The following is a 22,897-nucleotide window of genomic DNA, read 5'->3' as shown; positions in this document are numbered from 1 at the left end:
AGCGTACTCCAAACTTAACGCTTTAAATGCCAAACGCCCCATTTCCAATACAAAATGCGTGTTCCTGACAGTGAATGTGTTAAGGGGCCCACTGATCAACAGTCCGCCGGACGATATCGGCCTGTCAGTTGTTCGGAACTGTCAACTTTTTATTCTAACTGACAGGCCGATATCGATCGGCGGACTGTTAATCAATCCTTTAAAGGCCGGCAACGCACTTGCGATCCATGTGGTGTTTCAGGTGTCCATAGGCGATGATAACTACTTATCATCAGACAAAGTATGACCTGAGTACATATTCACCCAGTTTATGGCAATGGCGTTTACGCCGTTCGACAAAAGGAATAAGGACAAGAGTTTTGGCGTTTACGTCGTTTGGTCTAATGGTCAACTATTCAAGGCGAGGGTCTGCGGCGAATAATTAAGCTGTCAATTCTCAATGACGTGTTGTCAATCCATCAATTTAGGGAGGCTAGGGCTCGAGGCCCTTTTGCAGGTGTTGGGTTGAATTGAGGTTTCTGATGGACTTGCCTCTGGAAAGGTGGAAAATTTTACATCCTATTTATAATTTGTTGACGTGAATATTGTATTTAACTTTGATTCCCTGAAATGCTATTCAGACCCGACCGAGTGAGTATTGCACCTGGAAACATTAAGGTTTCCTTACTTCAAATATACGAAAAAAACGTTTAGTGTTCAAAATATTACATATATCTACTCGAAAATGTGGGACGGGCACCGCCGTGGCCGGGCTGGGTAACCTGAAGACCCTGGTTCGATTCCGGCCTCGCCCATTTTTTAAAAAGGAAGAATGATATAGAACTTAAACTTAAAGCAAAGGGTACAAAACAAAGTTCGTAATATCGTTTTAGGGTTCCGTACCCAAAGGATAAAAAAGGGATCCTATTACTAAGACTCTGCTGTCCGTCCGTCCGTCCGTCCGTCTGTCACCAGGCTGTATCTCACGAACCGTGATAGCTAGACAGTTGAAATTTTCACACATGATGTATTTCTGTTGCCACTATAACAACAAATACTAAAAACAGAACTTTTTTGCTTGTTTTGCTCTATTTTTTGTTGATGGTGCGGAACCCTCCGTGCGCGAGTCCGACTCGCACTTGGCCGGTTTTTTTTGTCCGTTTCCTTGCGGTTTCAGCGGCAGAAACCGAAGCCAAAGGTCCGATGTAGACATTACCTACTCATTCATTGGAGGGCCGCGTATCTCAAGATCCGATCTGAGTCCTTTTTATAAGTCTCTTGGTCTTATTGCTACTCCTTTGGTCTCAACGAGACTTATCCAGATTGATAACAAGCAATATTTTTTAAAATAAATACTTTTATTCCTGACGTACCTACTTTCTTCTTTCATTTATACAAAATGCCTATGAATACCTACCTTTCTAATGAACCTAAACTCATACGTTTATGTTTTTGCACCGAGAATTTTTTTTGGCTATCATTCGACTTTATTACTGATCCCCGTTAGAGCATCGTTGCATTGTCAGTAATATTACGGAAGTACCTACTTCCGTAATATTACAAGTACCAGTGGCGGCGCGTCAAACATATCCATAGGCAAGCCGGGCTAATTTGGATTACAATAAATTTCCTTTACAACTCTGCTCAAACGTCCAAAAACAGGCAAGCCGGTGGGAATCGGCTTTTATGGACGCGCCGCCACTGGTAGGTACGCCAAATTTCAACTCAATAAGACACCAGAAAGTGATTCAAATTAAAACATAAAATTTTGAATCAAATAATCACAAGTAGGTATAAGCAGGATGGAAGCAAATTGAAAATGTGTAAAAACTAGATACCATTCTCTTTTCGTCTCACTTTTATTAATATCGATGAAAGACGGACGGACTGAGGTTGATATCATAATGGTATCATATTTGAGAAATCTCAATTAACCTCTACAGCTCTCCGTAATTATAAATACAGTTTCAAACTTGATTAAAGTTTGCAAAAGCAATGAAATATTAACTTTGAAGGTATGATGAAATTGAAACGCCTTGGGTATTTTTGGTACTTTTGAGTTTTTGAGTATTAATTACTCTAAATTATCATACGAAACAGCGACTTGCTTCAAATTTCACTTTGAATTATTAATACTTAATTTAACTTAGTTTGTTACTGAACGATATTGAATCTGAATAATTTTATTTTATTTGTTTTCCCCATTGCAGCTTTTAAATATATGTACTAAACAGTCATTTATTATAACCATCATAATACATAGGCAAAGGGGTAGATAATACATAGGTAGGGTAGAAAAGGGGTTTCAATTGATGTGTGGAAGGGCGGCACCGTCGTCGAACCCAAGCCACCTGGCAGGGCAATTTTCTCTGTCACTCTAATAACGCCTTCATTGGAGTAAAAGAGAAAGATCCCCGCAATAGCGAAAAACGGTTTTCGCGGTAGACCCTCTCATTGACTAGCACGTTATTTTGGTGACATTCAGATTTCAACAGCAGCAGCACATTTTATCAAGGAAATGTGACGTTCGTCGCCGCATTACTGCACGAATATGACATTCAATCTGTCACTCATTTTATCAAGGAGATTGACAGATACAGCGCAGCGGCGGCATCAACGCCACCGCAGTAATGGAGCAACAGTAATTATTACAAAAAAACACTAAATGCATTATACGGTAAATAAAAATAATACAAAAAAACAAGTAAGCATAATTTAATAGAAACAAGGATTAATAATTTAAGCAATAATAACTAAATTATTAACTAAACCTGAAGCATACCAGACCCAAATGTAATAAAAATACAGAAGAAAAAACACAGCCAAGTTGTTATTTAGAAAGTTGTAACGGACGCATCGCTTTAAGTGGCTAAAGATTAGCAAACTCAGGGTTTCTAATTGGATTTTATGAAAAAGAAAAACTTTTGGCCAGCAGGAATGTAAATTGGGCCATTTTCTTTGGGGAGAAATAAGTCGTAAAGTGAATCTCTTTTGGAACATGTTTAATCAAGAGAAATTGGTGTTTTTCGTCTCTAGTTTAATAACATAGCAATAGCATAACGAAATGAAGGTCGTGGAATGTACGGGATTTTCAATATAAAGCTACATCCATAAAGCCATTTCACATAGGTATTATGAGCGTCCCTCGCCTTAATGTCTTCCTATCGTACCATCAGAACATTCGGAACTAACCAGCCATAGTGCTACATCAGATGCCCCAAGTGTTTCGGCACTGCAATAGACATTTATTGAAATTATGGACCCGTATCTTTTGGGATATCTCGACCCTTTTCCCGGATAGAATTTAATGAGCTACCGTAAAAAACCGGCCACGTGTAAGCTTGGTAAAAAACCGGCCAAGTGACCGCGCACGGAGGGTTCCGCACCATCACAAAAAATAGAGCAAAACAAGCAAAAAAACGGTCACCCATCCAAGTACTGACCCCGCCCGACGTTGCTTAACTTCGGTCAAAAATCACGTTTGTTGTATGGGAGCCCCACTTAAATCTTTATTTTATTCTGTTTTTAGTATTTGTTGTTATAGCGGCAACAGAAATACAATACATCATCTGTGAAAATTTCAACTGTCTATAGCTAGCTATCACGGTTCGTGAGATACAGCCTGGTGACAGACGGACGGACGGACAGCGGAGTCTTAGTAATAGGGTCCCGTTTTTACCTTTTGGGTACGGAACCCTAAAAAACAGGAGGCAGTGAGTATGACTAAGCGAAATTTAACCATGTGTCAATGTCCCACAGACACGCTCAGTCTAAATGGAATTTAAAATTGAATATGAGGAAAAAAGCTAATGAACCTTTTATTTGTGTTATTGTTATGTTCAAATATTTACACGTTCCGTATTAGAAATGACAAAAATGCGATAGTAAGTAAATATGTCTGTCTGTCGACAGCTGAATCCATTTGTGGCGTGGATACCTATAGTTAGAAGCCCGGATATGGACTTAAAATAGTTTTTATTAATAATCATCAACATTTTACGCAAACGGAGTCGTGGTAGGTAGCTAGTATTTAATAATGATAAGGTTTGGATATGTCTTTTTACTTTCCTAAAAATTGTTCAACTTTTTACGCGACTTAATTGGAAAGTACTAGAGCAAAATTTCGATTTTCTTATTTAAATAAAATAACGCAAACAACGCCCCTGATTTAACCTTTTGTAAAAGAAATCTTTATTAACTGTAATACGAATATAAATAACCAAACTAAGCGGTGCGTTTCGATCAATGTCCAATCGGGACATCGCAAACATTTCAATATGCCATTTCATAATCACGTAAATCCTAATCGAAATGCAATCTAAATCTATCCTTATTACAATGGTATGTGCCTCAAAATCTATTGTCATAGATTACGCCGCATACACTTAGTGTCATTGTTTAGTTGTGTCTATCGTACTACGGGTACTAGACTTCCTTGGTCTATTACGAGAAACGATTTGACTAGACATTTCAGGTCGATTTAAATACGACTTGTCTAGTACAATAATGTACTAATTATAGTCTGTTGCTTTGCTCAGCCCTGCTTTGCATCAGCTATTAATTATATTATAAAATTAAGATTCACATACACTGAATTAAGGGCAAAATGTAACATGAAAATCAAGCGATTGGGACTTAATGGACAGAATATATTTATTTTCTTAAATGTTGTAATAAAAAAAAATGTACAACGTATTTCATACGACACCAACAAATACTATATGTTTTAGACGAAATTTTCAATGGCATCAGTTTTTTAGTCTATTTATATTATATATTATAGAATGTTATTTACTTTACATGTATGTAAAATGAATACAGAATAATTACTTACTTACTTAATCATCAAAAACAAAACGTTCATAAACTACCAATTAATTAAGAAACAAAATACTTCTTGGAATTCAATTTAATCGCAGCGGTTATGACCGCTGCGATCTTAAGATCTAGAAGGAATACATACTCGTATTAGGAACTACTTCCCCTAAATACCTTAGATTAGAATATGGAATAGTTGAGCGCCTCAAGCTAGAGCTCCATAACTTCCGTCTTCAATAGTTCGTAATTATCTGAATATGGAGCACCTCTAACTTCTTGAAATGAATGATAAATGATAATTTAGTTATGGAATCTAATTTAAGTGAGCAGGTAGAACTATACTACTTAAACGCAGACCTTTTTCATAAATAGTAGGTCAAAACATGGCTATAATAAATATGTAATAGCAAAGTCTGGCTATAGTCGACATCACGAGAAAAAAACCGGTCAACTGTGAGTCGGACTCGCGTTCCAAGGGTTCCGAACATTAAGTCCGACTCGCGCTTGACTGCACATTTGTAACAGGTTTTCCTGTCATCTAGGTAAAGAACTATTGTGTGTATTTTTTTCAATATTTTAGACCCAGTTGTTTCGGAGATAAAGGGGGGGGGGGGAATGGTCGGACAGACAGACAGATACACAAGTGATCCTATAAGGGTTCCTTTTCAGGTACGGAACCCTACATAAAACTTACTCCACATAAAACTTGAACTATACGTATTATCTTGGCGGTGGCACTGCAGTGCCCCCAAACAGACTATATAAATCATGTACTTAATTTCATAGAAATTTGCCATATGTCGGTTGCATACTTTAATTTTATAAATAAAACATCAAATAGCAATTCTACAATACATGGAACACGTCTTAAAACAATTCGACACCCTTAGCAATGTACACACAATGCACCCCAAAGCAATTTGCACCTTATTCGTCTATGATAAAGTCGAAAATATTTCAAAGTCACCTTAAGATCTGCTCCGTAATAATTACGTCTAATGAGATACAAGAAGCCTCAGGAAGACACAAAGTTAAATTTTAGCTGCGGAATTCACCCGACAACTTTAGAACTTAAACAATAGAGGCGAAAATCGAAGAGTAATTCAGTTAATGGGCAATTGGGCAGCATTTGTAAGAAGTCAAGTATTTAGTGCTAGTTGAGACGGTATGATTGCTAGACAATCGGTACTGACGGACTGTAATTTCCATCACCTAAAGTCTATTAGGGTTCCGTAGCCAAATGGCAAAAAACGGAACCCTTATAGATTCGTCATGTCTGTCTGTCTGTCTGTCTGTCCGTCTGTCCGTCTGTCTGTCCGTCCGTATGTCACAGCCACTTTTCTCCGAAACTATAAGAACTATACTGTTGAAACTTGGTAAGTAGATGTATTCTGTGAACCGCATTAAGATTTTCACACAAAAATAGAAAAAAAACAATAAATTCTTGGGGTTCCCCATACTTCGAACTGAAACTCAAAAATTTTTTTTTCATCAAACCCATACGTGTGGGGTATCTATGGATAGGTCTTCAAAAATGATATTGAGGTTTCTAATATCATTTTTTTCTAAACTGAATAGTTTGCGCGAGAGACACTTCCAAAGTGGTAAAATGTGTGTCCCCCCCCTGTAACTTCTAAAATAAGAGAATGATAAAACTAAAAAAATATATGATGTACATTACCATGTAAACTTCCACCGAAAATTGGTTTGAACGAGATCTAGTAAGTAGTTTTTTTTTTATACGTCTTAAATCGCCTAAATACGGAACCCTTCATGGGCGAGTCCGACTCGCACTTGGCCGCTTTTTTTTTATTCCGTAGACTAAAATGACATTTCATAGTATGAACATCATGTGTCATTTCATACAATGAAATGTAATTTTAGTCTACCGAATAAAAAAAAGACTTTACGTATATGTATTATCGCTCATAGTTTTGTAATTTGAAAATTAGTCGATATTTGGAAATCGACATTTTGACCTTTTAACAAATCAAAATTATAGTGCCGCTGACAGTTCATATTGGTAAATACTTAATTTAATGTACCTATTTACTGGAGTAGAAATAAGGTTCTTGAGTTACGACAGATTGAGGACGCAGTAAGAGTATATTTTCAACTTTTTGCACATCAATAAAAGTAGAAGAAGCGGACTCAATGCCTCTAAGCATTCTCTACCAGTCAACCATAGGGCGATAAAGAAATAAGGTGGGTGCAATGAGAAAATAAGTAGGTATCTAAAGTATGCATAATATAATCCGGATTTTATTTACACATAATTTATTAAAGAACAAATTAAAAGTAACAAATAATAAATTAAACTGATTACAATTTTTATTTCAATAATATAAAGGTACATATATACAATTTAAACTTAGAACTAAAACCCGTTCTGAGCGATGCCGGGTCTAAAGGTCCCCATCACACTTGCAGCGTTGCCCCGCTGTATGGCGATGGAGACCTGTTGGACAAGCCATGTATAAATTAAACTAAACTAAACTAAGAACTAAACTATTTTAGTTAAGTATTCATTGCGCATTTAAAGGTCACATTATACTAGTTACCTAGAGGCGAAAGTTAAGACAGACAAGGAAACCCGAGTATATTAGAACGCACAATTAACTATTACTCGATTGGTGGTAATCACGTGGTAATAATTAATGAAGGCATCTAATCGCTTCGCACCAGGGATGTTGCGAACATCCGCATCCGCTTCCGCAGCCGCAGAACTTGAGCATTATTTTCAACATCCGCATCCGCATCTGCATCCGCATCCGCATAAAATCGATGCGAAGCTTATGCGGATGCGGATGTCGAACAAGTCGGTACAGGAACGTCTTAGCGGCGGCGTAAGTGCTAGGTAATTTCGTCATTACCTATAACGAAATCGTCTAGATCCAGAAAAGTAGGCCAAGTTACGGTTTATTAAATATAACGCACCTATATTCTTGCTCAAATACTAAACGTTTCGTTTTTTTAATATCCGCATCCGCATCCGCATCCGCGGATGTCAAAAAATCTGCATCCGCAACATCCCTGCTTCGCACGCGTGCTGTATCGATTTTGAATTAAAGTGTTAAGTGGTATTAGTTTGATTTTAGTTAAAAAGGGAATATTACGCGAAAATCTACGTAGGGGCGCCACTACCACAATAAGTCACAATCTAAGGGTCTACCGCAAACGAGTGAGTCGAAATTTTGTTATCTAACCTCTCTATCACTCTTGCATATTCGAGCGATAAAGAGGCAGACAGCCGAGTTTCGATTTCGCGTTTCCCGGGAGGCCCTTTGTAAACAAACCGCCTTGATGTATCAATGTCACATTTGACTGTCTGTGAAAACTTATCAAAAAACAGTTTAAGGTACAGTATGTAGTTACTCTATGGTATACTTAAGTCGCTAGTGCTGCACTCTGGCGGCAAAACATGGCAGTAATATTCCGTATTGGCAGAAAGGCTTTTCGCTTGGTCGTCCACTTTCGTCTTGTCTTTTATCTAGATGATACGAAATTTACGTTTCATTAAAAAAGATTCGAAAGACTTTAAAACGTCAGCATAGTGAAGTGAACACCAGAATCCTTTTACCGTAAGAATATTATAGTAGACAAAACGTAAATAGCTTCGAGACATGTTGAACAGGCTATGTAATATTCATCGAGGCGACTGATATGTAATCCTAATGTGAAATTATGTTATTCTTGGAGATATGGTAGGACAAGTCATGAGTGTTAGCGTTGGAGGCTAGAAATATATTATTTATGTTTTTTTTATTGCCTATATTGTGTCCCGCTGGGCAAAGGCTTCCCCTGTCTCTCGCCAGTCGTCACGGCTTTGTGCATGCTCCCGCCAGTCGCCACAAAATCGAGACTGCCTAGCCAAGATGCGATCGTACATCGACGAAAAAAATGTATCGGGATAACAGTACGGTTACCATCAGTTTGTCACTGACATAAACGCCGTCGAGAACGTAATTTACTTTCTATACATCCCGTTTGCACTAATATGCGAGTGCGAGCGAGATGTATAGAAAGTAAATTACGTTCTCGACGACGTTTATGTCAGTGACAAACTGATGGTAACCGTACAGATGCCACGAAAAGTCACGGTCTATATCCATAGGTACATTATTTAAGTTTCTATTGGCGTTATCTATTAACGATTGTCATATTGGCTAGGCCCCTAGGTCGTCTAGTCTTCTCCTTTTTGGCCGGCCTCTGCCTCGGGTGATCTGATGATTTGCTGTTGAATAATTAATATAGGTAGTGAAATAACGACATCCAAGAAGGGTGATTAAGTCTTTTTGTAAAGCAGATTACGCACATTTATTTGCGTCGATTTAGGTATAGGTAATTTAAATCATTTCGATATCAATGTCTATGTCACAAGGTTATAGGTTTATTTCATCTGAGAATATTCGCATATCATAATAACAAGTGTGCCTACGCCAATTCTCGGGATTAGTAGTGAAGCGGACCCCAGGCACTCATGATTGAGCCGTGGAAAAAAAGCCGGGATAACGCAAGGAAAATGACTTTGCAGACAAATATTTTAACATTGGTTGGTTTTAGAAAACGCTTGTAGCTTATGATTTACGTCTCAGCATCAACATAGAGGACATGACGGTTTACTTAGTAATCCGCTCAGGAAAATTATAAGCAATTTGGATGATACGATACAAGATTGTTCTATCGCTATACAAGTATACATAGCCTATCCTATTTACGTAAGTGCTTTTACATAAGTAATACATATGTGTGACAATCACAACACAATGACGCGACTCGAGTAATTACAATTAAGGTAATCGGAATAACATTTTGCTAATGTATATTTTTGACACTGGAATATCAACTGCGTCGTTTTGTTATATTGGTGTACAGTCAACAGCAGAATTTGCTAAGCGGGCGAGGGGTTCAAAGTGATCTTGACGCGACTTTATTGTTACGAGAATAAGAACTTCTGCTGCTGACTATATCCCAACGTGCATTACTCGCACTCGTAAGGCCCAATGTGCATTACAATGTACACTCCATTTCAATCTAATTAGAACCTTTCACACATCAAATGAAGTAGCATTTCTTTTGTTGAATTGCTTTTTCAAACAAACGGAATCCATCCATTGACATATATCTCAGGACTGGCCTTACGTGCATTAAAAATAGAACTCACTAACACTCACGAATTCAAGCCAATCGTGCAGTCTGACGCAACTAGTCGCGACCAATCGCGCGCGTCATGCGAAGTCATCAACCAATCGCGTTGTAGCGGTGTCACACCGCTCGGCTGTACTGGCCCCATTCATGCCCCATTCTTATTGCCCGTAAGGGCAGTCCTGAGATATATATACGTCAATGAATCCATCCCATTAAACTTTAGAACAAGGTGCAAATTAAAATTAGGTAAAAAACAATGCTGGCCTTAACGAGGCTGGTTACATTGATTTAATCATTATTTTTATCTTTAGGACACATCCGTTGTATACCATAGCCCACACTGTTAACTGTCGACAAGGCATAAGGCCTTTTGTAATAAGATCCACCGATTGCTGTTTGTAGGTGCTTCGTAAGTGTGACGTCTTGCCTAAGGGGCTAAAATTTGCTAAACAATAGGCGCCGAGCGCCAGAGAAAAATCGATCCTGATGCTGTAAATTTAGAATTGAATTTTGTCATTGTTGATGGTAAGCAAGTGGTAAGCGGTTAAAGTTCCGATCCTTGCAAAATGTTGTGCAATACGTTTTTGAGGTCATTTTGTGACATATGATCATTATATTCGCTGGGTGATGCATCGACTCGTTAGCTCAGTTGGTAGAGCGCCGAATTCCCAATATTGTCTCTACTATCGGAGGTCGGAGGTTCGAATCCTTCACGAGTCAGTTTTTTTTTTCATCAAAAATGAAAAATTAAAAAAATTAAAATTATTTATTAACCAAGAGTTTACAATTTCTTAAGGATTAACTTTGGTACCCGCACTAGGCACGCCTGTATCCGCGCCGCGGGGACCAATACCAGTAGTAGGTAGTTGTCCAATACCAGTAGTATTAGTCCTTTAACCCTTTGTACGCCACGCCTAATGGGAGTCTAAAGGGGCCCACTGATTAACAGCCCGCCGGACGGTATCGGCCTGTTAGTTGTTCGGAACTGTCAAAATTTTGTTCTAACTGACAGGCCGATACCGTCCGGCGGACTGTTAATCAGTCGGCCCCTTTAAAGATGAGTCATGATGCCGTCACGACGTTTACTCTCTTGAGTCCCAGGGGGCAAAATTGATAAGCGAAAAAAAGCGAGGTTATAATTTTAGAATTGTAGGTAGTTTCATAGTTTGATTGTCATCGCTGAGACGATAGCGCGTCATGTGACGTCACGTTGCAGTCGTTGTTTAGATCCTTGCATCATGTTGTGCAATACGTTTCGTCATTTTGCGCCATACTATCGTGATTTTCGCAGCATGATACATCGACTCGTTAGCTCAGTTGGTAGAGCGCCGAATTCCCAATAATGTCTCTACTATCGGAGGTCGGAGGTTCAAATCCTTCACGAGTCAGTTTTTTATTTGTATTTTGCGTAAGTACTTTTTTGAACGCTACGCCTATCACATAATAAATTAATATCGAAATAGGTACCTCGGTGTGTAGGTATACCTCAATATTTTAATGTTAAGACTATTGCCGTCACGACGTTTATTCATTTAAGTCCCAGAGGGGGCTAAATTTATCAGCGAAAACACGATCTTGAAGTTATAAATTTAGAAATGAATTTAGTTTTTTTCGTATTTAGTCCTTTATATATGTTTGTCTCGATTACAAGCCATGCGAACTTTAAATAACAATTTTATTTTATAACTAGTTCAGTTTTCTAACATGAGTTTGTAAATTGCACGACCCAAGCGAAAAACAATAATTAAAATTAAAAAATAAGAAGCTTTGACTTATATACAATATAAAATATAAGTGGTGGTAGTTTTTATAGGTAACTGTTCCAAATTTTAGCTATCTACGTCAAACGGTCTATGATAATAACGCATGTTACCGATTTGCAAGACCAGACAGTTGGAATTTTCACAGATGATGTATTTCTGTTGCCGCTTAACAACAAATACTAAAAAGTACGGAACCCTCGCAGGTGATTCCGACTTGCTTTTGTCTGGTTTTTTTGTTTTCCTACTTGTTGTGATATTAAAACATGATAGTGTTGGGTGGCGTGTTAGACCTAAATATCGCTTTGATTCAGTCTGTGTTTAACTAGAAATTTAATAATATTCATAAGGCATAAAGTCTCCAAGAAAGCCGAAAGCCTTACATTACCATTCGTATTACTACAAGGCACAACACAAAGGCTAAATATTCAAAGTCCTTTGATACGAAACTCTCGGGTATGCTGCGCTTAGCAGAACAATGAATTTGGATCCCTGCGTGTGGGAGTGAGGTTTTCAATAATAACGCAATTAATTTCGCCGCCTCTCTAGCGGCAGTGTGTCACACCGAAACTAACAAAAGATAATTTACAGTAGATCTGGTGCTACATTACGACACCAGGGGCCCGTTTCTCAAAAGCTTGTAACCTGTAATACAAGTGGAAGTCCCTTTCTAACAGAAGCTGTCAAAAAGTGACAACCGCTTGTATTACAAGTTACAAGCTTTTGAGAAACGGTCCCCAGGTGCTAAAATAAGCAAAATTTTAAGGGCCTAATTAATGTACTGTAAAACGACTACTATTAAGGATTTGCTTTAGACTACTATTTGATTTGGATTAAGCCGAAAATGTCACTGTTATGACTTATGACTTCACAACGCCATGAGTTTCGTGTTTAATTCAGACAAAAGTGAACGCTTCTATTTAATGTCTTGAATTAAGAATAAACCAAAGGGGTTTTCAAATATAGGAACTAACACTCTTAATATTTTTACTCCAAGGATGAATCACATTGGTTATTATGATTTAGAAATTACTCGCTATCGATATCGATAACATGGCATCCGTATTTAATTAATCACTAGCGCTTAAGTTCGTTGTAGCTTCCGTAAGCGCCGGTACAGACGACTGCAACCCGACTGCAACTTGTATGGGAACTGCACGCCGAGGTTGCAGCTGGCGTGCAGTTCCCATACAAATTGCAGTCGGGTAGCAGTCCGTCTGCATTGACCCTAAAACCGAGCTATGTTCATGAGCATATTGATTTTTCAAATGCCATACATGTTACGTCACGGTGTAAGTCCCATCCTCCGACCCCGTTTTCCAACAAGTGCGATAAATCCGGCATGCCCACAATACGCGCATTATTGGCCTTATTAATAAGCGGTCGGGCCGCGAATGGCAGGCCTTATTCAGAGATAAAGGCGTTTGAGATTCGAGCACGTTTGACTGCTATGTCATGGAACAATAACAATTAGTAGTACACTTTTAATTTTAATAATGATTTTACAGCTAACGCTGTACGTTGTAACCGGGCGACATAAGTACTTCAGTGGCGCGACAGATGACGTTGCTACTTGAGGAAATCAGTTCTAATTTTTTGCAATTTGGTTGGATTTCTTAAAATAGTTTTTCCATGATTTCTTGATGTTTTGTGTATTTTTTCAACGAACTAGAATAACTATAGAACTCTGACTACAGTTTAAAAATTCACGATCTTCCGTGTACTTATAACAAGTCGAAATCTCTGTGTCAAGTTAAACAAAGCACATAACATAATAACACACATTCTCAAGAACTCCCGTCTTCAACTCAAGAGAAATTAAACAAAATTAGATTAAAATGCAAAATATCATAAAGCGAGTAATATGGAGCGCCGACTTTAATGAATCTGTTTGTTTGAGATTACGAGTGCGTCGGCTGCGTGTGGTTAGCCACAGCTTACCTTCAAACAGCTGGGGCCCGTTTCTCAAAAGCTTGTAACTTGTAATACAGGTGCAAGTCCCTTTCTGACAAAAGCTGTCAAAAAGTGACATCCTCTTGTATTAAATATAACCATCCTGGGCCTTGGTATATAACATCACCCTCGCCTTTTTCTTAACAAAACTTAGCACGTGCTTTACAATCAGTATATATACGTACATATTTACACGTTTGTCTTTAATGTTATCTTTATTTTAGGTTTAATACCGTTCGGATTCAGATTACGCTAGCATTAAGTACTGGTACAGTAATGCAGCGCGACAATGCTGCCAACTGTATAGGTATTGCTGCCGCAAATGTCAAAATTCCGGGCCATACTGTGGCCGGCCTAGAGGCCCAGAGCGGGCCGTGTAAAACGCCGGTTCATATATATCCGGCCTCCCCCACTGGAGCCTCCAGGAGGGCTTGGTCACTTTTTCTTTAGTATCTCTCTTTCCTCAGCATTATTATTCCCATCTGATTTTGGGGTCTGCTTTTCTGGTCTTTTCTCTCCACTTCGCGCGATCGGACGTGTCGTCTACTCAAACGTGGCAGGCCCTCATGTCTTTTGCTATTGTGTCTGCCCATCTCATCTTCGGTCTTCCTCTTCCTCTGGACCCAACAATGTTCAGATCCACATAGCAGTATATATTCCCGACGTAATCAGGACGTCTTCTTTTCACGTGTCCAAACCATCTCAGTCGGCTCTCTTGTAACTTATCGGCGATATCACGTACTCCGAGGCTACTCTATCACTTTTTCTTTAGTATATATGACACATATTTCAGTTTATAAAGTGAAAGTTTACTGTCGTAAGCTGTGCGACACCTCAAGCGCGTTTTAATCCGGGGATATTAACTTGTCCCCCGACACGCTGCAAATTCAAGTAACAGGTGCGGCTGAGGGCGGAGGGATATATCACTCCATCCCGTTTATGTGACGGATTAGTTGTGCAGACTGATAACCAAGGAGAACCAGAAGCAACATTATTTATGCATAAAATACTACAATTTGGGTTATTTAACTTCTTGTCTCTGTACGATAAGAATCCTGCCTGACTGAATTCTTAGTCAGTATTTAGCATTTTTTTCGAGTAAGATTTTTTCTGCTCTAGGTATAGGTTTGAGCATAAAGTAGAAGCGAGAAATAGTTCGATTAGTCAACAATTATGTAGATACCAGCGTCATATCTGGCTTTGACAGAAACAGATGACCCTACATGGTTTGCGTGCCATAGTAGTACCTATTAGGTATAGCTGAAGAATTTAAATCCCGCCTTGACTGTCGTTTTCGTGTACATGTAACATTTTTTTCATCGCCTTCACAAAATTCCATAATTACTACTTACAACTAACCCGTACGGACTCTGCAATCATCAATGTTCAAGTACATCGAATATCCTCGAGTGTAGACTGCCTTTAAATCAATTATTCCGACCAGGAAAGCAAACGTTGACAGACCTAGATCGTGACGAGAGATTGGAATCGCTGTTGCTGACCAGCGCAGCGCAGCTGTTGACCATTGGACTGTAAACACTTGACCCTTAGGCCTAGATAGGCCTCTTGGTTATTGTTGATAGGGAAATTGATGAGAAATTGTCTTTGCAGCGTCTTAGGATTCTATTAAGAAGTTTTAAAGAGGAAACATTTTTCATGTTTCTGATAGGCTTATCTTTTCGTATGGAAGAACAATATTCAACAAAAAAAATATTAACTTCCAAATACAAATTTCTGTCGCCTGCGATATTTCCGGACCGTTACTACCTTCAAACCTACTACAGCAACAGAACTAGTTTGCATGCCGATTGTCAACTTACCTACATATATGTTTTTATTAGTAACTGCACTGTTAGTTTAACTTGAAAATGTATTTTTCTCAAAAATGGACGGCAAAGTCGACGTTGCCGGCTAAAAAATAGGTCGCGAAGTGCGTAGTTTATGGTCATTCAAAAAATTAAAAAGTTAACAACAAACATTGCAGTCTCGATTTCGGGACTGCAATGTCGCATACAAATTCCATTATTTAACGAGTTCCAAACTTTTTAAAACTTTAAATGGCCATATCAAATGAAGGCATAGGTCCCTTAAACAGCCAAACAGATGATCAGCACTTATTATTATAAAGTCTATAACAGACTATCGCACCGCACCGCGACCTTGGAGCGTCGCACCCATAAGTGAGAGCGAGAAACAGATATCTCTTTCTCGCTCTCACTTATGGGTGCGACGTTCCAAGGTCGCGGTGCGGTGCGATAGTCTGTTACAGGCTTAATGTTGGTACCGCGACTATTTAGGTGTCTCAAATAGGTTGGCGTATTTTCAGCAGAAAAATACACTTCTTTTTAGGGTTCCGTAGCCAAATGGCAAAAAACGGAACCCTTATAGATTCGTCATGTCTGTCTGTCTGTCTGTCTGTCTGTCTGTCTGTCCGTCTGTCCGTCTGTCCGTCTGTCCGTCTGTCTGTCCGTCCGTATGTCACAGCCACTTTTCTCCGAAACTATAAGAACTATACTGTTGAAACTTGGTAAGTAGATGTATTCTGTGAACCGCATTAAGATTTTCACACAAAAATAGAAAAAAAACAATAAATTTTTGGGGTTCCCCATACTTCGAACTGAAACTCAAAAAATTTTTTTTCATCAAACCCATACGTGTGGGGTATCTATGGATAGGTCTTCAAAAATGATATTGAGGTTTCTAATATCATTTTTTTCTAAACTGAATAGTTTGCGCGAGAGACACTTCCAAAGTGGTAAAATGTGTGTCCCCCCCCCTGTAACTTCTAAAATAAGAGAATGATAAAACTAAAAAAAATATATGATGTACATAACCATGTAAACTTCCACCGAAAATTGGTTTGAACGACATCTAGTAAGTAGTTTTTTTTTTATGCGTCATAAATCGCCTAAATACGGAACCCTTCATGGGCGAGTCCGACTCGCACTTGGCCGCTTTTTTTTTTAAAGGCGGCAAGCAAATTTTTTTATGGTTGTATTTTTTTCTGTGAAAATTAGAACGTTGCTTCTGTAAGTTCTGTAAAATATTTCTATTTCTTGCACCATTTTTGAGAAAAGCACTATATATGACTCGGCTGGAAGACTACTTGCTGGCTTCGGATTCAACTAAACGGACTCCCAAGGTCGTCCGTTTAAAACGAATCCTCAGCCTGCAAGTAGCTACTTCCGAACCTCGACAATAATGTACTATTAGTTTATAATGTTCTCATGCAAGTGAATTTGTAATTCTTATGAGAATAAAGAATCTTTAACCCTAAACCTTTAAGAAAAGAGCGTATTGAAATCTTAAAGGCCGGCAACGCAACACACCCTCTGGTGTTGCTGTTGTCCATGGGCGACGGTAATTGCTTACTATCAGGCGATTCGTCTGCTTGTTTGCCTCCTATATCATAAAAAAACTCAAAAACTATAGATGTGGCTGTAAATTTCATGAATTCTCTCGATTTCCCCATGATCCTCTCATCCGATCCATAGTCGATGACAATGGATATTTCTAATATTATCTAAGCTTACGGCTCGGCCACTACATTGAGCGACTTGCGACGGCGGCAGCGATAACCATAGGTTGGAGCGAGACACAGCGATCGGACTTTTCGTTCCCACCTATGGTTGTCGCTGCCGCCGTCACCAGTCGCGTAATGTCGTGGCCGAGCCGTAACTCTACATCGACTTTGACACGACAGTGTGCACATGTCTGTATAAATGTGACGTTTATAAAGACATTCTCATATTTTATCATTACAAAGCCTTTGGTACAAAAGCTCGCAAATATCTGCCTACCCGCGATTCAGTCGCGAGTGTAATCCGGACCGGCAGATGCACATCAAAGCGCGTTTGATTAATTACTGACGTCGGCTGACGCCGTTTGTACGCCACATGCCGATACCAGGCCCTGGATATGCACAACTGGATTGCTGAGGTGGTGTTACTAGTACTTATATCACTTTAAAGATGTGTATCTAAGCGAATTGAGAAAGGTATGTTGAGATGGTTTGGACATGTGGAATGAATGAGTGAAAGAAGGTTGACAAAGAGAGTGTATAAGGGCCAGACCTATGCGGACTTTCTCTGATCAGATCGGGGAAATCCTGAAGAAAGGCCTGGTCAAGAGCACCCTAAACCGGCGAGCGTGTATGAGGAATGTTATGAAAGTAACGGAAGCGAAAGAGCCATGTCAGGATCGTAGCAAATGTAAATCCGTGATCTCTGCCTACCCTTCCGGGAAATAGGCGTGATTATATGTATGTCTGTATGTATCTAAGCGTAGCACTAGAGATTTGAGGGTTTCTGAGGGGTGTGAGGATGCGTAGCCACGACGTGGAACGTAGTTTCCACTAGAGATGTGTGAGGTAGCTGAGCTAAAAAATCTAACGAAGCATTAGCTGTTTTAATATACATTACATTGCGCGAAAATATTTTATATAATGTTAATATCCAGAGAGGAAAATAGGGACAACGTTTGTATGAGAAAGCGGTCATGTGACTTCGTTTTATTTCATAGTAAATGGCCGAAGTGAAATGCAATGCCAGTATGGCAAAAACGATCAAATGTAAAGTTTGAAAGATCGGTAAGCACGCTTCAGTCAGAAGCATTAGCAATCCAAACCAGCAAGCGATGCAGTTCAGATGAGCATGCATTATGCCAATATAGGTTTCGGGATGAAAGCTAGGCCAAAGTTAATTGATGTACGAGTCTTCAATGTTTAGTGCCGATATTTGAAGCGATGGATGCCAGCAACGGACTGGTGTGCAACTGATGGCAAAAGGATTACTGTCAGTGGATCCCCTAACCTAGATCTGAAATAAGCCAAAGTATACACTGGAAAACTTTGTCAGTAGAAAAAGAGCAAAGTTAAAATGTTCTATGGGAGGACGACCAGTCTCAAATCAGTGAAATTTTTGGGATTGGCTTGCCAAACTCTCTCTCTTCTCAGCATTTTTATTCCCATCTGATTGTGGGGTCTGCTTTTCTGGTCTTTTCTCTCCACTTCGCGCGATCGGAGGTGTTTTCCACTGAAACGTCGCAGGCCCTCATGTCTTTTGTTGTGGCTTGCCAAACTATGTAAAAATTTGAAAACAAAGAATAATGTCTGACACGCTGACATGTTTAAGAATATACGAGTTCTGTTTGACCGTAGCCTAAAAAAAGCGGCCAAGTGCGAGTCGGACTCGCCCATGAAGGATTCCGTAATTTATGACGTATTAAAAAAAACTACTTACTAGATCTCGTTGAAACCAATTTTCGGTGGAAGTTTGCATGGTAATCATATTTTTTTTTAGTTTTATCATTCTCGTACTTTAGAAGTTACAAGGGGGGGGGACACACATTTTACCACTTTGGAAGTGTTTCTCGCGCAAACTATTCAGTTTAGAGAAAAATGATATTAGAAACCTCAATATCATTTTTGAAGACTTATCCATACCCCACACGTATGGGTTTGATGAAAAAAAAAACAAATTTTTGAGTTTCAGTTCTAAGTATGGGGTGGTATGGGGAACCCCCAAAATTTATTGTTTTTTTTTTCTATTTTTGTGTGGAAATCTTAATGTGGTTCACAGAATACATCTACTTACCAAGTTTCATCAGTATAGTTCTTATAGTTTCGGAAAAAAGTGGCTGTGACATACGCACGGACAGACAGACAGACATGACGAATCCAGAAGGGTTCCGTTTTTTACCATTTGGCTACGGAACCCTAAAAACTACCTAACATGCAGAAGTCCACGTCCAACACGTAGAGGAAACATATTCATCATCATCATTGGCCTTAAAGTCTATTACAGACTATTGAAAAAGTGTCAGGTAAGGCGACAACGTTTTTCGTGGCTATTAAAGCCAACACGGGAGCGGCAAACACGACCACAGGCCTGGCAGGTGGAATATACCCGTGGCGAACAAGTGTCGGGCTGATGACGCTTGGCTCGCTTACTTAATTGCGAGTGTCTTAAACCAAGCGTCGTCGTGGATTTTACGCCCGTCGAACACCAGTTTTGCGCCAATTGTCTCTGTCCTCGGCAAGCTCCTCTCATTTATGAACTGGGATGTTGAAGGAGTGCATGTCTCGCTTGGCGCAGTCTTTGTGCCGAGGAAACATATTACCTTCTTATTAAAATGACTTCCCCACCACAATAATACCAGCAAGGTAATTAAATATTGCTTATTCAGCATAATAGTTGAAGCATTTCTCAATATTTCGGTGTAGGTAGGTATAATTTGATATTTCATAATATTACAATTTTCTTTTACTTCCGATACTTTCCCGCCAGTAAAGATACCATTTTCGGGATCGTGCCGGAACACCTCAAACGCCAAACATAGAAGGTCATTTTAAATGGCTCAATTGAAATTGAGTCTTGAGACGAATGTATATTGTAAACTCAACTATTTGAGTTAACATTTGTCTCAAGACTTATGAACAGACGAGGTATTATGCCCATGTCCAGCCAATATTCAATCTCAAGTGTACGACTGCACATTTCCGAGGACATTGGCAAATTGCCCACACTGGCGCGTATTTGACTCGTACTTTTTCGCACATGAATCGCTCGGACTTTGCTGGATCATTGAGTTTTCAACAGCTGTGGACATTTTATTCAGGCACCGAGGATTAGACCAATGTCCTTTCCCTTATTCGGTAGTTTTGTTAAGCTTTTTATACCACAATAGTAAATAAAAGGCCGCATGACGGTAACGAGCTATCGTATCGATAGACGTTTGAAACTAGTCTTATTGTACAGTACCGACTCTTTCCCCCTACAATGCGTTATTAATGTTATTATTAATAGTATTCAGAGCCCACTGTGTCCAACTGCTGGGTAAGGCTCGCCCCTCTTTTTCCACTCGTCTCTGTTTAGTACTATATCTGGCCAGCCTCTCAAAAAAGAGTCCAAGTTATCCCGCCATCGCTGACGAGTTAGACTCGTCTGGATCCCGCTCCATGGTTAACTTGCGAATGCGTTTGCAGTAAAAAAAAGTTTTCGTGTTACAGTTACAAAAAGATACCTTCAACAATGGATGTGAGGAATAAGTGATATTGTAGGAACAGTCAGCGGCAACCGTTTAGCAACTTCTGCTGCTGACTGGACATCCTCTGTAACTAGAATGTCTCAAGACCAAAATATAAATCAGTCTTGATACACTGAACCCGACATCCCTTACAATCTGATTTAAGTTTGTTCTGTAGAATAAAATAACGCTTTAAAAGTTAAAAACTTGCTCTAGTTTTATATCTGAATATCTAAGTTACGAATTGTGATATGTAGTAGTATGTAGTACTCGTAGTTCTCAAAATTGTAACAACCTAAAACACAAAACAAAGATAACACTAGTTTGTATAATTATTCGCATTGCTCTACTTGTGTAAAAAGTAATATACCTAAACTCATTAATTACATCTAACCCATAAATGTCTTGATAAACACGTGCATTGCAATTTGAGTTTTAAACTTCACAGCTTAGAGCTCAAAATTGAATGTCGTATATGTCACACAGAAAAATGCAAAGTCGTTCCAAGTCACGATGGCGTCCGTTGTCACAATCACAGATAAATCTTACTTAGCGGGGACTGTCCTGACTGAAATGTAAATATATGGCCACCTAAACTTAAACTGAAAGTTGTGGGCACTCCACAATAGAGCGTAGGGTGACAAGGCCGCGTATTTATGAGTCCCGCTGAAAGTGAACTTGCTTATTTATCTAGTTTTATTTGTTTTGTTATTGTGACTTTATTGTTTGCTAAGAAAATATTTTCCTAAATTAATGTCGAGTATTTTTCCTTATAATTTATCTTGTTAAAATACAAACTTAAACTGTGCCTAAAAAATTACGTAAGCAACATTAGCATTGGTTTAAAACTATATTTCGTTTACATATAATAGTAAGCGCCTAATAATGCCTAAGCAAACATACTCTGTACCTAACATAATTTTCATTTAGCCATTTTTAGACGTCGACCCTCCTGGACACGGCGGAGTTATATTATATATATTCAAATATATTATTTAAGCATAGAATGAACAGTCACCATCAGATATATCGAAGCGGTCAAGGCGCTCACAAATATCTGAACACGCCTCTATTGTCAAGGCGTTAGAGTGCGTGTTCAGATATTGTGAACACCTTGGCCGTCCCAATATATCTGATGGCGACAGTATGTCATGATTTCCGGCGAATTATGGTTTAGAAAGACCACCAAATGCCATAAAATTATATCATCTAACAAAATATAGTTTGACTAAATAACCATTAAAGTGATTCTTTTAACACCTAAATACCTACGTTGTGAATTTCGAAATGTTTGCTTGCTAAGGTTGTATTAACAAAATAAATTAAGCTTGCATCATTTAACTCTAATAGGACGATCAGAGATAAAATACATGCGATGTCAGCTAGATAACGTCGGTCAAATGTCGGCGAAAATTCGATAAACTGGCGGTGAATGTCGATGTCGGCCAACCGCGGCATTTGAACGTTGACTGATAGCAATCGCGAAAACATGCATAATATAATTGTCAAGTTGATTTACGAGTATATTGATTGATTGAGCTTGAACGATGTCATCCGAAGGGCTCTTGTCAGCGTAAAGGTACCTGCTATTCTGGAGCCTGTTGGTTTAACGAGGGATGACGGCAAGAGACCCGACGGTATGACGCTGGTGCCCTGGAGTATGGGGAGGCCTCTGGTTTGGGATGCAACGTGTGTAGACACTTTTGCTGTGTCCCACTTACCGGGCACTAGCTCTGGTGCTGGTCATGCGGCCACGACGGCCGAGGATAACAAACGGCGCAAGTACAGCACTCTCGGCAGTGGCTACATATTTGAGCCTTTTGGGGTCGAAACGTTAGGGTCGTGGGGGCCCAGCGCCCGGCGCTTATTTAAGGATTTGGCGTCGCGTTTGGTCGATGCCTCGGGTGACCAGAGGGCAGGCCAGTATTTTGCCCAGAGAATTAGTATAGCTATTCAACGGGGAAATGCGGCCAGCCTGCTGGGTACACTGCCTGCTGGCGGTGAGTTGGAGGGTGTATTTTATTTGTAGGTTTTTTTTTTTTTTTTTTGTTATTAATGTGTATTTTTAGAGTGAGTTGACGAAGCCTGTTGCGGATTTTATCGCTGTAGTTTTTTGTGACGATGCCTGTAGCTGATTGTAAGTTTGTGTTTACCTGACGAAGCCTGCGTTGCGGATATAAAAGTATGGTCTCTGAATAAACTATTTTCGGTAA

The 22,897-nt window shown here is 39.2% G+C and overlaps 1 protein-coding gene and 2 non-coding genes across 4 annotated transcripts in view; 2 read left to right on the top strand and 1 right to left on the bottom strand.

Annotated features, from left to right (window-relative positions):
• LOC134648323 (pseudouridylate synthase RPUSD2-like) overlaps positions 1-22,897 on the bottom strand; it is a 625,507-nt gene that overhangs the window by 449,090 nt on the left and 153,520 nt on the right. The window lies entirely within an intron of this gene.
• Positions 10,580-10,665, top strand: Trnag-ccc (transfer RNA glycine (anticodon CCC)). The gene is given in 2 exon segments: positions 10,580-10,616; positions 10,629-10,665. It is a non-coding gene; the product is annotated as a tRNA-Gly (tRNA).
• Positions 11,248-11,333, top strand: Trnag-ccc (transfer RNA glycine (anticodon CCC)). The gene is given in 2 exon segments: positions 11,248-11,284; positions 11,297-11,333. It is a non-coding gene; the product is annotated as a tRNA-Gly (tRNA).

Source organism: Cydia amplana, chromosome 5, assembly GCF_948474715.1.
Source record: "Cydia amplana chromosome 5, ilCydAmpl1.1, whole genome shotgun sequence".
NCBI lineage: Eukaryota > Metazoa > Arthropoda > Insecta > Lepidoptera > Tortricidae > Cydia > Cydia amplana.
The sequence above is the reverse complement of the archived record's forward strand: the minus strand, read 5'-3'. Positions and strand labels throughout refer to the sequence as shown.